Source organism: Loxodonta africana, chromosome 8 (genome assembly GCF_030014295.1).
Source record: "Loxodonta africana isolate mLoxAfr1 chromosome 8, mLoxAfr1.hap2, whole genome shotgun sequence".
NCBI classification, from domain to species: Eukaryota; Metazoa; Chordata; class Mammalia; order Proboscidea; family Elephantidae; genus Loxodonta; species Loxodonta africana.
In genome coordinates, this window is record NC_087349.1 from 89,524,218 (window position 1) to 89,541,432 (window position 17,215).

The window sequence follows — 17,215 nt, forward strand, 5'->3', positions numbered from 1 at the left end:
CATTCCTGTGGGCCCTTCTTGTTCCATATCCTACTATGTTCCCATAGCATTTATCAAGTGGTAAAAGTCCAGCATTTGTTATATCTTAATTGTTTATGACTTATGTATATCACTCTTACTGGATGCTCAGTGTTTCTTGAAGTAATCTACTGACTTACGAGAAGGTTGAAATTTCATACATTATTTTTAAGGGGAAGGTAAGAAGGATTTAAAATAAAAGTTGCAGACGAATTGTAAATATTACAAATGACAACTGCTTTTCCTATAACAATAGGCAAACGCGGCAGCTGTGAAGGAAACTGACATGCTGTACTTGGGCAGAAACATCATGTAATAGGGAAACACAGTTCTTTGTTTAGATCCGTTTCCTTTTAGTGCGTTTCATATTAGATCTGTGCATGCCAGCCCCTGGGGACAAGTTGGTTGCCCCTAAGTGAACAGCAGGAAAATATGCTGCTCTTCCAGCTGCACAGACCTCCTGATCATCCAGGGAACATTGTAAGATCACTACAAGAGGAGACAAAAGAGAACAAGGACAAGAAAAACCAGGTCATTCCGGCGGTCTAGTGAGTTGAAATGGCCAGCCACCAACCTTGATTTAAAAGGTGTGAAAAAACTTAAAATCATTTGGACGAGATATTCTTAGGGCCTGGATTTTATGAGGTAGAGAACTCCTCAGTACTTAAAAAGCTCTAATGGTAAGTGACTTCACCAGGTGGCTTCACCACAGCTCAGTATTTGATGCTACTTCCAGGAGTTCTAAATGCAATCTGGGTTAAGCGCACTCTACTTGCTTGCCTCGGCAGGAAATGGCAGTGGTTAAACTTGGCCCGCTCAAACCTGTGCAGCTCAGAGTTGTTGATTTTTGCTCCCCACAGTAAGTCTTTGGGGGCCAAACCATAAAGCTGACTTGTCGTCTCTCTCTGAAAAGTTTGATTTAAGCACTTACCTACAGATGGCAGTCCCTTCTCAATCCCTTTCCCCTCCACACATACATACACAAGAGACCTGTAGGGGCACCCTGATAAACTGACCTGTGAATATGCTGTGAGATGTATGAAGAAGTTTATCGGGAGCCTTCTGTCTTGGACGAGTTCTGTCTGTGTTTCTCTCAGGTAGGGTGAGGAAGGGGAAAGGGAGCCTCTGGTTTATGACTTAGCCATCGTCTGTCCATTTTGCTTACCTATTGGGTTTACTATTTAATACTAACTGGCTGTTGTAGATGAATACATACATGAGGGTATCAGTGTAGTTAAAAAATAAAAATTTTCCTAATACTAAAACCCATTTCTAATGTATATCTGTGTAGTAGGCATGATATTAACTGGAAGAACATCTCTTCCCTTATGTGTGAAGCTGCAAGGAGTCTCTAAGCCAAGATGGTACCATAAGTCTCTGGCCTGAGATACCACTTTTCTGTTTTCCAGTTGAAATCATCTCCGGTTTCTAGACCAAGGTATCAGAGACTGAAAGCCTTCTCTCATAAGATGATATTATAATGTTCTCTGTGTATTTCTGTTTTTTTTTTCACTAAGAATTTAATGATCCTCGTATTCTCTGTGTGTGTTAATTTCTTCTACCATCTTCTCATATCTGCTCACAAAAAAAATGTGTTCTACTACACTTTGCCTTGTGTTCTTTCTTGTGCTTTAGTACTACTGCTGTTTTATTCAGTGTGGGCTTGGATATTTCTATTTCTTCCCAAGTGCAGGCTAAGTTCTCTTTGTGGGAGAGGGTTTGCAGTGCTTCTCAAACTTAGCATGCAGAAGAATTACCTGGAAGGCAATTACACCGATTCCTGGGCCTCGCCCTCAGAGATTCTGATTACTAGTTCTGGGGCAGAGCCCAAGATGTTGCATTTCTAATAAGTTTCTAGGTGATGCTGATGCTGCTGGTCCCAGGACCTCCTTTAAGAGGTCCACTGTCCTAGAAACCCATCACACAGGACTTTTCTGCTTGCCTAGTATCTAATGTCTTTCCCTCTGTGAGCGCTCAACTTAGTCATGAAAAACAAGCTGAATCAGGCATCTCGTTGACAGAGGTGGAATTCAAATACTTGTCTCTCAGCTATGTATCAAATCAAGGAGCACCAAGCTAATTCAGGTCCTTTAAGGATAATATTTCAGATATTTCAGAGTCCAAATATTTTCCAGTCTCAATTCCTTATGAGTCTTAAAATAGTATTTCTCTATAGAAAAGTTAAAACTGTTATCAGTTGTTGTTCTTCCCCTCCTTCCTTCCATCCTTTCTTTGCTCCTTCCTTCCCTCCCTCCCACCCAAAATTTAGGGTATCAGTAAATGAATTTTCCCATTTCATTCTTCTGACTTCTCTTGTGCTGTCCATTTTTCCATTGTGGTTCCTGTACTGTTAGGGATAGGGTAGCAATTGAGTTGGAAGAAATGATGCATCTGTATTTACCATTTTCTTAAGTGTGATATTGGTGATTTTCCTGAGGTTTGCCACAGAAGACTATTTCAGCATGCAGTTTGTTTTTATATTCCAAAGATTCACCAAGAGTCCCAAAAGATTAGGAAGAAAGTGCTTCTAATCTGCATTAATGCTTTTCCGTAACAAAATAGACAGCCCTGTTGAAAACCTGTTGGGTGGTGGTGATTGGGGTGGATAGAGATTAATACCATGGAAGAGCAAATAACAAAGGAAAAGAGAGTTTCGGAGACAACGTATTCTCCCCAGAAGTCATAGAACACATTCAAATAATGAAGGTTCTGAAATAAAGACAAACCTGGCTAAGTATTGTGTCAGGGAAGTCGGTGATCTCAGGCAATTTAATATCATCAGACTCCTTCTGGTTGTCATAACTCAAAACCACAGTGACAATGTGGTAGCCATCAGCTAAGTAGTAATCTTGCCTTTGCCCAAAAGACTAAGATAAAAGCCAGGAAAGATCAGAGAGCATATTGGGTTGAGTGGGTTGAGATAAGGAGGTTATCTCATTTTTCTCCGGAAGCTTCATGAAATATCTAGCTTCACTTCTGCTGCTGGATAATGCATTTCAGTGAAGGAAAATGGGGCCGGGGGGTGGGGAGGTGGTTAGGAGAGTGGGGTTGTAGGGTTCGGGGAGAGTGGGGTTGGTGGTCAACATGTCTGAATCTCCTGCAGCCCAGCTAAAAGGACTGAACAGAACAGAGTCACATTAAATCTGATTGGAAAACTCTGCTTTATACATTAAAGGAACAACTTGCAGAAACATCTACCTCCCTTCCTTCCTCCCCCAAATAGTAATGAGTCCAAATTGCTAATAAAACATAAAAACTCAAAGATATTGTGCATGGGCCATTTTTCTGAGCTGGTTATTTTTTATGTCAGTTTTCCCACAGCTGTGAGCATGCTATAGCTATCAACTTACCAAAGGCCACAGTTTAAATGAAACTTAAAAGAATTTATTTAGGAACTTTATAAAGAAGGGTGGGGGAGACAAGCAAGTTATATATATATATGTGTATATATATATATATATATATATATATATAAAATATTTGGGTAGAAAAGGGGAATTTAAAGAACATGGAGAAAAAAAATGGCTTAAACCTCTAAGTCTCAGTAAATAGTGGTTGAGAGGATAGAAGGTTTATTCCTCTTCCTGCAAAGCCATTATTCAATGTCACGTTCAGCCTGAATGGAAACAAGGCAGGAGGATCTGGTAGATACTCACCGCCATGCCATGGCCATGATCTAACTTCTGAGGTTAACTCTTGGAAGTAGAATTAAGAGGCTAGTCTGAAGCACGAGGGAAAGAGCCAAGAGTGTTTCTTACACCTTAAACATACACAGAATCCGTATGAAGGTTATTCCACCCATAATGGATCAAACGGCCTGAACTTTCTAAGGGAAAACAGCAAAAGAATCTACTTTTTTTGTCCTTTTTCATTTCCATGTCACAAAAAACAGCAAACATTCTGATTTGGAAATGTGCAAACGTTGAGTTACAAGGAGTGATTGCCAAAAGTTTGGATAATAAACAAGAAACGTATGTTTCGAAGATTAAACTTGCATGTTATACCCAGAATCAGAAATTGAGCTCCGTCACTCTGTGTCTCAGCAGCATCATTCAAGCTACAAAACATCTTAGGGATATTTAATGTTCTGTGCCCACCCCTTATAAATGTATATGACTCAATATCCCCAGTGAGTAATATGGCTGGCGGCCATACCACCTTCAACTGAGCTCTCATAAGTTGAACAGGGTTGGGCTAGGTCTGTGTTCCTATGGGAGACCTCCAAAGAAACCCTGGAGGCGTCAGCGATGATTCAGTGGGTAGTTCCCTGACTTTGAGCCAGTCCCAAATCACTTTCCTTTCCTGGTGTTAACGGGTCCTTTACATATGCAGGTGCAGCTTTTTTGGAAATCCGTCCAAGATCTGTTGCTTTCAAAAACAAAAATTAAAAATAAAAGGGGATGTCTTAGTTTGCTAGTACTGCTGTAACAGAAATACCACAAGTGGATGGCTTTAAAGAACAGAAATTTATTTTCTCACAGTTCAAAACCAAAAACCCACTGCTGTCGAGTATATTCTAACTCGTGGACACCCTATGGGACAGAGTAGAACTGCCCGATTGAGTTTCCAAGACTGTAAATCTTTACAGAAGCAGACTGCCACATCTTTCTCCTGCAGAGCGGCTGTTGGGTTTGAACCGCTGACCTTTCAGTTAGCAGCTGAGCACTTAACCCATTCTACCACCAGGGCTCTTCCCACAGTTTAGGCTCTTAACCACTGCACCACCAGGGTTCCGTTTAGGACACTAGAAGTCCAAATTCAGGGCTTCAGCTCTAGGGGAAGGCTCTCTCCCTGTAGGCTCTGGGGGAAGATCCTTTTCTCTTTTGGCTTCTGTAACCCCAGCATAACTCTGTTCCCTGATAATCTTCACGGGGCATCTGTCTTGCCCCTTTTGTGCTTGCTACTGTGTCTCACCTGCCCTTTGTATAACTCAGAAGTGATTAGCTTTAGGATACACCGTATGCTGATATGGCCGCATTAACACAGCAAAGAAAAACCCTATTTCCAAATGGGATTACATCCACAAGTATAGGGGTAAGAGTTCCAACACATATCTGGGGGTGAGGGGAGGTGCACAAATCAATTCATAATAGGGAGGGTGGCCCAAAGAAAGGAAAGAGGAAAAGGAAGGGAGCAGCACAATGAGGAGAGAAGGGATCCATTGCTGGCCAACCCTCTTTCTACAAATTCCAAAAGATTCCCCTTATGATTTTATTGTATTGGGGTTTGGTTGCCACAAATTTTGCTTGGACTGAGTGGGTCATCGCCAACAAAATTTGGGGATCTGCCTTGTTGTGGAAAGTGAAACAAGAATTGATGCTCTTGGAATCTTGTAGAAAGTCCTGTCTCACTCCTGAACTACCCAAACCCAGAAGTCATGCCCATCAGTAAGTTATCAGATGGATGCTGTCGCTGTGTGGGGAGCTGTTTGGTCCCGCTGCAAGCACTGTAATGCCATTTGTTGTTGTTGTTGTTAGGTGCCGTCGAGCCGGTTCCAACTCATAGCGACCCTATGCACAACAGAACGAAACACTGCCCAGTCCTGCGCCATCCTTACGATCATTATTATGCTTGAGCTCATTGCTGCAGCCACTTTGTCAATCCACCTCGTTGAGGGTCTTCCTCTTTTCTGCTGACCCTGTACTCTGCCAAGCATGATGTCCTTCTCCAGGGACTGATCCCTCCTGACAAGATGTCCAAAGTATGTAAGACGCAGTCTTGCCATCCTTGCCTCTAAGGAGCATTCTGGATCACCATTTAGAGTCCTCAAAGATCCCCTTTCTTAGTGTGACTGTGTTCTTGTAATCACTTCCCCTTCCTTTCCAGTTACTTGGAATGGCCATCAAGTTCTGTGGTTTGTTGCAATTAAAATGCTACTGTGACCCACTATAAAAGCTGCTGTTTCAAGGGTGTTCATATTCTTAGATACAGAATTCCTTGAGGTTTGGGGAGTAAAAATCACTGGCTAACATGTAAGAGTAGCTGCGGGTCTATTTCCTTTCTTCAATGAAATGTGCTTAGGCTGCTTATATCGTTATTAGACTAAGGATTTGAAGAAATCTGCCCAAATATTTTCTTTGGGATTGGACTCATTCTCTAACTCCCAGTAGATGATGTAAAGGAAAAAAAAAAAAGGAAATAGAAAAGGAATAAATGAAAAAGATGAAACAATCACAAAAATTCTCAGTGTTACATAAGAGAATTTATTCTGTTTATTTGTAAACTTGCAAACTATTTCTATGCTTGCAAATAAACCTTCATCCACACAATAGTCTTTGAAGTCATATCTAGTCTATTTCCCTAAAGTGGCAAAGTGTAGGAACAAAAACGTTAATCTGTTCAATGGACTAGAAATTAGTCCATATTTATATTTTGACTTGAAGGACCTATTGGATTTTTTAAAAACTGCAGGTGGTAAAATATTCAGTTCTTCCTGACAGGATTTTCTGAACCTTTGCTTTGCCTTTGAAAGGTAGAACAGTTACATTGTATAAGATAATGAAAGGTTTTACAAATGTACATTCTGCCTTGTCTGCCTTTTAGCCACATTAAGTTAATCATACATCTTCTCGTATAATTTTCCCAGCCTTGAACACTGCATAGTCATATGCAAAAATCAAACTTTTCCATAAAACACTCTATAATCAGGTTGGATCACACTTAAGTCTCTATGAAACTCTTCTTTCAGAACTCATTGCAGCGAGGATACACGAAGAATAACTTCATGAAGTTTCCCTTTCTAGGGAACAGGGCTTACTTTGTACTGTTCATTTTTTATTAAGTTTATTTTCTGCCTTAAAGCTAAAAGACATAAGGAAAACAAGAAAAAGCATATTGCATCGTTTCAATTGCAGAAAAATGAAAATCAGTGCTTTGCAGGCCAATATGAAGGGTCAGATAGGCTTTTCCATTGTCTGGATTTTTTAAACAATTTTGGATATCTGAAAGCTTAATTTTTTTTTAAGTAATTATCTTTATTGTATATATGGAGCTATATAAAATGGTACCCTATTTATGCAAATATGAATGCAGAATTATAAAACTACTTACTATACAATTGCTATAGTTAATGACACATCTCTGTTTTCCTCTAAAGTTTTGCTACCCCCCAAAGTTACTTATTATAATCTTTAATAAAGTAAGGAAGGGAGAACAAAATACCCAAATAAATAAGTTTACAAGGAGGTTTTTCTCTAAACAAAGTTTGGGTGAAAACAGGTTTTATTCCATTTAAAGTAATCGAGTGTTATAGGTAGGAATAACTTGCTTTTTATAATATTTGTATTATGTGACTTAACCCTTACCAGTGGGTGAGGGGAGCTCTGGTGGCACAGTGGTTAAGAGCTCCACTGCTAACCAAAAAGTCAGCAGTATGAATCCACCCACTGCCCCTTGGGAGCCTTATGGGGTGGTTCTACTCTGCCCTATAGGGTCGCTATGAGTTGGAATCGACTCCATGGTTTAGTGGGTAAGAGTGTGATCTTGTTTTCAAGTTCACCGTTATGCTCACATCCAGGGACTCCTCTTACCTCCCTCTTCCAGAGACTAGGGCCCTCTTGCTGATCTTAAGCTGCCAAGATCCTGCCCTTTCACCATGTCCCTGCTCTCGTGCCCCATGTAGTGATACCCTTCCAGTATGCAGTACAAGAAATGTATAATACTGTGCACCAGGGATTCCTAGGTAGGAACTAACATATCTGGCTGGAGGAGTCAGGAACGCTTTATTAAAGTAGAAGGCTTTTGACGTGAGTTTTAAAGAAAGAGTAGGACCATGTGTGGTAGAAGATGTTTCAAGTACAGGGAACAGCATGAGTCAAGTTGTGGATGTAGGAAATAGCAGGGTAAGTTGAGAGATTACAAATACGTCTAATTTGGGTCTAGTCAAACTTTATATGTACCTGTTGGGGAATAGTGGCAGATGACTCTAAAACTATTAAAAAAAAAAACTATAGGATGCGACTAAATAACTAAAGAACATTACTTTGGTTAGCAATTGACAGCTCGCTTTTGAACAAGGGAATAAAATTATTAAAACCCCATTATGGATTGGATCCTAGAACAGAAAATAAATACATTAGTAAGAAAACTGGCAAAATCCAAATTAAGTCTATAGTTTACTTAATAGTATTTTACCAATGTTAAATTTTTAGTTCTGATAAATGTGTCATGGTTATATAAGATGCTAAACTAACATCAGCGGAAGCTGGGTGAAGGGTATATGGGAAGACTCTACTCTCTTTGCAATTCTTTAGAAAATCAGAGATGACTTTAAAGTAAAAACCAAAAATAACAACAACAAAAAAGTCCACCACTGTGGGACTTTCTGGCCCTCTCTCCAAATACGAGATTCCCACATCAAGGGCATCGGAGGACAGATGGGCTGATTTTTACAACTGTGGCTGCAAGCCAAGCTCATGGAACAGAAGTAAAGCATTTGTTGTTTTGCTATAAGCTCTGGAAGTCTGTTTCCTGTGTCAAGAATCTTTGTTTCTGTAATTTCACCTGCTTCCAGGCCTGCTTCCCTCTCCGTCTGGCCCTAAGGATGCACCCGTCAGCTTGAAGCCGGGGGCTGCTCTGGGTACAGCTGCACCAGCACAAGAGAGCAGAGCTGAGCTACCTTGGGCTTCTTTTCTTGCTTTATACACCAGTTCTCCTGCCATCCCCATCCCTCTTGACATCATTCTGAATGTTCTTTACCACGCATGAGAGAAAGTAAAACATTTTTAAGACCAGCTGGCACATATTTGAAAATGGCTTAGTTACATTCTCTGCCTTTTATTAAACAATCATCTCTCCATGAAGACCATTTGTCTGAGTTTGAGATTCTAGGAGCTATTGTCTTTCTGTCACTGGAAATAGTATTTTTTGTAGTCATTAATGCAGACTAAGAGAAGCTAATGCTTTGTCCAAAATATCCAAAATTTTATCCAAAAATAACATAAACTCCCTGAGGGACTGATTAACTGAGCTGAGGGCTGGGAGCCATGGTCTTGGGGGACATCTAGCTCAACTGGGATAACGTAGTTCATAAAGAAAATGTTCTACATCCTACTTTGGTAAGTAACATCTGGAGTCTTAAAAGCTTGTGAGCAGCCATCTAAGATACATCTACTTGCTCCACCTTATCTGGAGCAAGAGAGAATGAAGAAAACCACAGACACAAGGGAAAGGTTAGTCCAAAGGACTAATGGACCACAGCTACCACAGCCTCCACCAGACTGAGTCCAGCACAACTAGATGGTACCTGGCTACCACCACCCACTACTCTAACAAGGATCACAATAGAGGGCCGTAGACAGGGCGAGAGAAAAATGTAGAACAAAATTAAAACTCACAAAAAAAGGCCAGACTTACTGGTCTGACAGAGACTGGAGAAACCCCAAAAGTATGGCCCCCAGACACCCTTTTAACTCAGTACTGAAGTCACTCTTGAGGTTCACCCTTCAGCCAAAGATTAGACAAGCCTATAGAACAAACAATAACATGTGTAGTTCAACCTTGTATATGAGACTAAGTGGGCACACCAGCCCAGGGGCAAGGACCAGAAGGCAGGAGGGGACACGAAAGATAGACAAATGGAAAAGGGAAACCAGAGGTTGAGAAGGGGAGAGTGTTGACACATCGTGGGATTGGCAAACAATATCACAAAACAATATGTGTGTTAATTGATTAATGAGAAACTAATTGGTTTTCATCTTATGTGTTGGAATCTACTCGATGGCAGTGGATTCAGTTTGGTTGGTCTTCTTCATCCATGAATATTTGTATACGAAGAGAGTGTATTGTTGACGTTAGCTGCCGAAGAGCAGGCCTTTGACTCACGGGCAACCCCATGTGTTACAGAGTAGAACTGCTCCACAGGGTTTTCTTGGCTGTAGTCTTTATGGAAACAGATTGCCAGGCCTTTCTTCCATGGAGCCACTGGGTGGGTTTGAACCACCAGCCTTTAGGTTAGCAGCTAATCACAAGCCACTTACACCACTTAGGTTCCTCATATGCAAAGAATTCTTGTTGTTAGGTGCCACCAAGTCAGTACTGACTCACAGTGACCCTTTGTACAACAGAACCAAAATGCCATCTGGTCCTGTGCTATCCTCACAATCTTTGCTGTGCCTGAGCCCATCATTGCAGCCACTGTGTCAATCCATCTCATTGAGGGTCTTCCTCTTTTTCACCAACCCTCCACTCTACCAAGCATGATGTCCGTCTCCAGGGATTAGTCCCTCCTGACAACATGTCCAATGTATATAAGACAAGGTCTCGCCATCCTCGTTTCTAAGGAGCATTCTGGCTGAACTTCTTAAAGGCAGATTTGTTCGTTCTTCTGGTAGTCCATCGTATACTCAGTATTCTCCGGCCACACAGTAATCAAATGCATCAGTTCGTGTTCAGGCATACGAAGGGTAAAAAGCAAAAATAAACTCAAACCAGTTCCCGTAGAGTCCGTTCTGACTCACGGCAATCCCATGTGTTGCAGAGTAGAACTGCGCTTCATGGGATTTTCAAGACTGTGACCTTTCAGAAGCAAATCAAAATTAAGCCTTTTTTCTGAGGCACCTCTGGGTGGGTTTGAAGCGCCAGCTTTTTGGTTAGTAGTCAAGCACTTAATCATTTTTCCATAAGAAAACATGTAGCTTATAAGAGGTAATGGTCCAAAGTTTGTTTTTAATTCCGTGAATCCTCCATGTGTTCCCTAAAAACTCTGGGAGTAAAACTCAATACAAGTCAAAACAACAAAAAAGTCCACCAATATGAAAATACAGAGAGACGTGTGTATATTCTTTTCACAAGTCCATAGCAGCATGCTTTGGATGAGGTTACGATTGCGTTTTCTAAACAATCTATTACGAAAAATGTGTGCAAGATCGGTTATTTAGTGGCCTGTATTGTGAAATGAATTCAGTCACTTCCAATTTAGAAATACGTTTCCCGCTTTCTATGGTCTCTTCTCAGAAAACTGGGTTTTTCTTACGCCTTGCTTTAGCGTCAGCATATTTTTGGTACCCTGAGTCAGTCTTAGATGTTGTTAGTTTCGACTAGAAAAGAACCATTAGACTGTTAGGAGAGAAGCAAGAGACTTGGGGCCTTTTTTCCTGTCTCAAATACCTCTTCTCAAATTCTGGGAGGACATGGGTATCTCAGTTGCCAGTCAACATGTGAGAGTTAAAACAAGAGACGGAGAATCCAAGAAAGAAGAAGTGAGCACTTTGTCTTTGTCTTTGTGGCCACAAAGAAAAAGAAACAAGCTGTGGTGGACTAGAGCATAAATGTATCATTCAACTGCCTGGGTTTGTGACTCTCCTTTGCCATGAGCCAGCTGTGTGACCTTAGGCAAGTTACTTAACCTCTCTGAACTTTTGCTTCTTCATCTGTTAAAAAAAAAAAAAGGCTAATAATAGCAGCCATATTTGTTCTTAGCATTTAGTGAGATATTTCAGACCTGCTTAAAAAAAAAAAAAAAAATTTTTTTTTTTTTTTCTTAGCACACTACTTGGCATTTAGTATTGTTGTTGTTGTTGTTAGCTGCCTTCGAGGGAGCCCCCGGCTCATGGCAACCCCATGCACAATGGAATGGAACTAAACACTGCCAGGTCCTGTGCCAGTCCCGTGATCAGTTTCGGATCGGACCTTTTTGATCCATAGAGTTTTCACTGGTTGATTTTCAGAAGCAGATCACCAGGCTTTTTTTTCCCAGTCTGTCTTAGTCTGGAAGGTCGGCTAAAACCTGTCCAGCATCATAGCAACACACAAGCCTCCACCGACAGACTGTGATGGTGGCTGTACGTGACATGCGTTGGTTAGGAATGAAGCTGGGTCTCCACATTGAGTAAAGACTTACTAATTAACTTTTGTTTTTATAATAATTACAATTATCATTACATTTTCTTTTTTTTTCCTACCTCAAAAGTTCCAACCATCCCAGCCAACTAAATGCAAAAGTCACTTTACAAAATAAAGTAACACATATTTGGGACATTGGACAAGGAGAAAAATGATCTTACGGAAAAGTCTCAAAACAATGTTGACCAAGTTGTTATACCTCTCTGACCTCAGCTCACTCCTTGGGAAAAGTTATAGGAGGATCAAATGAGGTAACACATTGCTTTGTAACACATGTAAGCTGGCATTATTGTTGCCAGAATCCCCAGTGCTTTCCATTCATTTCCCAGAACAGATCCAGGAGGTTGCAGAGATCTGCAGGAAAAGTGTCCTGCTCATAATGCATTTATTTGGCTACAAAAACATCACAGTTAATCATGTACTATGAAATAGGCTTTGACAAATTCTGATCAGCAGAGACTGCCTGTCTAGACTCAGTTAGCGGGAAACGCCCTGGGCCCCAACTGTTGCTTAGACAGACCGTTTCACTTGTCCCAGGACAGACATATTGTTCAGGGCACAACCTCCACTCCTAAGACCCCAAAGCCAAGAAGGGATTCGGGGCAATCACTGAATGAGATATCCCTGCACATTCAGAGACATCAGGCCTTCCAGTGATGTAGCAGAAAGAACTCTGGGTAGGCACAAGGGAGCCTAGTGTGATTTTGATCAAGTGACTTAACGACCAAAAGGTTGGCAGTTCAAATCTACCAGCCGATCCTTGGAAACCCTGTGGGCCGGTTCTACTCTGCCCTATAGGGTTGCTATGAGTCAGCATTGACAGCAATTTTTTTTTTTTTTAATTTTTATGGGAGCAGATGACCAGGCCTTTTCTTCCCTGGAGTTGCTGTTGGGTTTGAATCACCAGGCTTTTAGTTAGCAGCCGACGGCTTAGCCACCGTAGCACCAGAGCTCCTTCCCCACCAATACCTTACCTCTATTGCTCTTTTTAAAGTAAGTATAGACCATCTTTAGGAGACCTGGTAGGGCAGTGGTTAAAGCACTCGGCTGCTAAACAAAAGGTCAGTGGTTCGAACCCACTAGTCACTCTGTAGAAGAAAGATATGACAGTTTGCTTCCCTAAAGATTTACAGCCTTGGAAACCCTACGGGGCAGTTCTACTCTGTCCTGTGGGGTCACTATGAGTCAGAATCAACTCGATGGCAATGGGTTTCTTTTTTTTTCTTTCATAGACCATCTTCAGGGGAACCCATTGCTGTCGAGTCGATTACAACTCATAAAATTATTTGGGGTCAGTGCCACTACTGTTTAGGAAAATATGAATTTATTGAGAACAATTATGGATTTTCATCAAAACGCCCACAATTTAACTTTTAATTTTAAAATTTATTATTTAGTTTTTTGAAAGTTGGTGGGGGGTGGGGATTTCTCAAGTCTTCCCATTTGTTTTTTACCCAGGGCCTCCTGGGTCTCATACAGAAAAAAAAAAAAAAAATGGGTATCATCCCACATTCCAAAACCATCTTCCAATTTTAAAAACTTGCCCCCAGGATACCTATCCCCAGTGATGGAGAGAAATCTGGAAAACTTCTGCTCCTGTCAGCCTCTGGGGAGCAGCTCTGAGAACTCATTGGACAGCCCATTTCCCCAAACCATCCTGGAGCCATCTCAAAGTGAGAAATGTCATAGAGCTGTTATCATCACATACATTAATAAAGTTTATTGTTTAAAAACATGTCTTAGGACTTTCTTTCTCATCTTGCTCCCTAGCCTTTGAAACAAAAGGAGATTTTCATCTAATGACCATGAGTAATTTTAATTCTATCATCTCTGCTAAGTCTCGAAAATGGTAATGAATAAACTAGACACCCTTTGTTGACACAACGTTTCATAGTCTTACTAATAAAACCTGTATCTATTCATTTGTGTGCTGGAGCAGTATCTTAACTGCCCTATGAGCCAAAAAAACCCATTGCCATCAAGTCAATTCCAACTTACAGTGACCCTATAGGATGGAGTAGAACTACCGCATAAGGTTTCCAAGGCTGTAATCTTTATGGAAGCAGACTGCTACATCTTTCTCCCATGGAGCAGCTGGTGGGTTCGAACTGCCGACCTTTTGGTTAGCAGCTGAGTGCTTTAACCACTGTGCCACCAGGGCTTCATGAGCAGGGACTATAAAAGGGAAAGGTGTGCAAGCAGCAGAGTATTTAAAAGCTTTTGGCCTCAGGTAGAATTTTTTTTTAAGCTTGTTATCTTTTATTGCTTGTGAAATATCTTTGCATTTTTGGCATTAAAGACTTTCTTTTTTGATATTTGCAACCATGGGGAAGGGGTTGGAGTGTTTGCAGAAAAGTGGTAGGGGGAGAGAGGGCCTATTCTCTCAGTTTGTGTTCCTTTGCCCTTCAGTCTTTTCCCCAGGTGGGCCCAGTCACAGGAGGGACCAAAGAGTTGATTTTTAACAATTGCTACTTCCTGGTCATCTGAAGTTGACTGTTGTTCTTACACTGACTTCCAGGACTTCCTGGTTTTTCTCCCACTTTACTGGCTAATTCTCCTCCGCCCACCTCTGACTATGAGTGTCCTGTGTGACTCAGTGCTGAGCCTCATCTGGTTTATGGTTTTAAAGGCAGTCAATAAGAACTGCTTCCCAATGGATGTCTTCAGAGCTGCACGCAACTCTAGAGCTCTGATGATCCTATCCATATACCTTCCTGACTTCTCCATCTGTAAGTTGTATGTGGTGGTTTTTCTTGTTAGGTGCTGATGAGTTGTTTTCAACTCATAATGATTCCATGTGAAAGAGTAGAACTTCCCCCATAGAGTTTTCTTGGCTGTAATCTCTACGAAAGCAGATAACCAGGCTTTTCACCTGCAGACCTGCTGGGTAGGTTTGAACCAGAGATTAGCAGCCAGGTGCTTAACCACTGTGCCACTAGAGATCCTTGCGTGTCCAATAGATGTCTCAAATTAACATGTCTAAAGCAAAACTCTTGACTTCTCCCCAAATATTGCGCATACCAGTCTTGCCCATCACACTTAAAAACACTAGCATTTACCCACTTGATTGGGCCAAAAATGTGGAGTTCTTGATTTCTCCTTTTCCTCGCTCCTGATAGCTGACTAACCCAGGTACTGCTGCTGGCCGTGCCTCTGCAATCTCTGCTGACTCTGTCCTCTTCTCACCCACATCCTCTGCTACCAGCCTAATGCAGCCTCCCCCATCACTCATCTGGACCACTGGAAGATCTCTTACCTGTTCTCCAAACTTGAATTGTTATTGCCCGACAATCCATTCTCCATACAGCAGTTAGTGCCATTTGTTTAAAATGAAAATCAGATTATGTCAATCCATTTCTTTGGCTCCTGTTATGGATTAAATTGTGTCTCCCACAAAAAAAAAAAAAAAAAAAAGTGCTGGAATCCCTATACCTGTGGATGTAATCCTGTTTGGAAATAGTAAGGTGGGTTCTAAATCTAGTCACTTCTGACTTATAAAAAGAGCAGATGAGGCACAGAGATGCACACACATGGGTGGTGGGGATGTCATGTGAAGATCCTTTACAAGCCAAGGAACCAAGGAATGCCCAGATCTACTGACAAGGAAGGAATTAACATGACTGAGATCCTGATTTGGACTTCTAGTCTCCTGCACTGTGAGAAAATAAATTTCTGTTCTTTAAAGCCACCCACTCGTGGTATTTCTGTAACAGCAGCACCAGGAAACAGACAACTCCTCAGTGGCTTCTGTCTGCAAGCAGAATAAAATAGGAACTCCTTGTCATGGCCAGCAAGACCCCTACCTACCTCTCCAAGTTATCTTTTTCCCTCTCTTCCTTCCCTCTGTGGCCTCTTTCTGTCCATGTGTGGAATACACTAAGTCCCTTCCTGCCTTGGCATTTAGCCAGCTTGTTCTCTCTACACACCTTTTCCTCTGAATCTACACATGCTGGCTGCTTCTCACTATTCAGTTCTCAAGTCAAATGTCATTTCTTCAGAGAGGCTTTCCTTGAATGCCTTATCTAAACTGCTTCATCACACCCAGTGCTCCATCTCATCACCATGTTTTATTTCCTTTATAGCAATTGTCACTATCTAGAATTATTTATTGGCCTATTTACTTGTTTATTACTTCTTTCTACTCATTAAAATGACAGCTCCAGGAGGCCTGAGACCTTGGTTGTTTTGTTTTCTGTTGTGTCTCTAAAACCTAGCACCAAAAGACTCAGCAGCATCCACATACCAAAATTCTTCCCTCCCACCTTCTGTCCTGGTACCTCAAATACCACCCTAAGGCCTTATGACTTTGAGTTTCCTTGAGTCCTCAATCTTTGTTGTTGTTAATTGCCATTAAGTCAACCCCTGACTCATGGCAACCCTATACGTGACAGGAAGAAATGCTGCCTAGTCCTGTGCCATCCCCGTGATCAGTTGTGGATCACCACTGAGATCCATAGAGGTTTTATTGGCTGATTTTGGGGAGTAGATCAACAGGCCTTTCTTCCTAGTCTGTTTTAGTCTGGAAGCTCCACTGAGACCTATTCAGCATCATAGCAGCGCACAAGCCACTGCTGACAAATGGGTGGTGGCTGTGCAGGAGATGCTTTGTTTGGGAATCGAACCCAGGTCTCCTGCATGGAAGGTGAGAAATTTGCTGCTAACCTGCCCCCTCTCCAAATCTTTCATGAGTTGACTTAAAACAAGTGAAGAACAAAAGAGCATTAGGAAATACAGAGAGAAGTAGCGAAAGGGGAGATGAGAAAGAAAAGGATCTCAATTTTGCTGACGTCTGACCAGGCCAAGAGATATCAGGTAACACCAAATAGCTTTTGTTAAAATAACAGAAACATTGACAAATTAAGACATAGTTGCCCCAGGCTGAGTTACGGGGTCGTCTAGGCTCAAAACCACCTAACCTTGCAAAATTGCTGTGCCCTATGCAACTGTGTATCATGGGTACTATTTCAGTTGAGGACAAGGCGCACGTACACTCACACACACAATGGCAGCTCAGATTTGAGACAGGGAAGGCTCTGGGTTTTCCTCTGAAAAGTCAACACTAAGGATATCTTTTCACCAAATGGGAAAGGTAATTTATTTCTGAAAGTACCCCACAGCTTTAAAGAGGATTGCTACCCCAAAACTATTTCACTCAAAGATTGGTGTCATTAGTAACGGTCAATAGCTGTTCATTCTCCAAACCTTGAAGACGCTCCTCTTCTGTCAACACAAAACTTCTCTGAGTACATGGTTGTAAAAATCTTCAACGAGAGTCAGCATGAAAAGGGCATATTGTCCCAAGAAAGAAGGGCTTTAAGCGACCCAAGACATGTTTAAGAAGTCTCTTTATTTTTGT

At 41.4% G+C, this 17,215-nt stretch overlaps 1 protein-coding gene and 1 pseudogene across 2 annotated transcripts in view; one reads left to right on the forward strand and one right to left on the reverse strand.

Moving 5' to 3' along the window:
• LOC111749704 (large ribosomal subunit protein eL37-like) overlaps positions 1-3,680 on the reverse strand; it is a 32,929-nt pseudogene extending 29,249 nt beyond the window's left edge.
• The window catches only part of CREB5 (cAMP responsive element binding protein 5), a 390,225-nt gene that overhangs the window by 211,978 nt on the left and 161,032 nt on the right, over positions 1-17,215 (forward strand). The gene's annotated exons all lie outside the window — the stretch shown is intronic.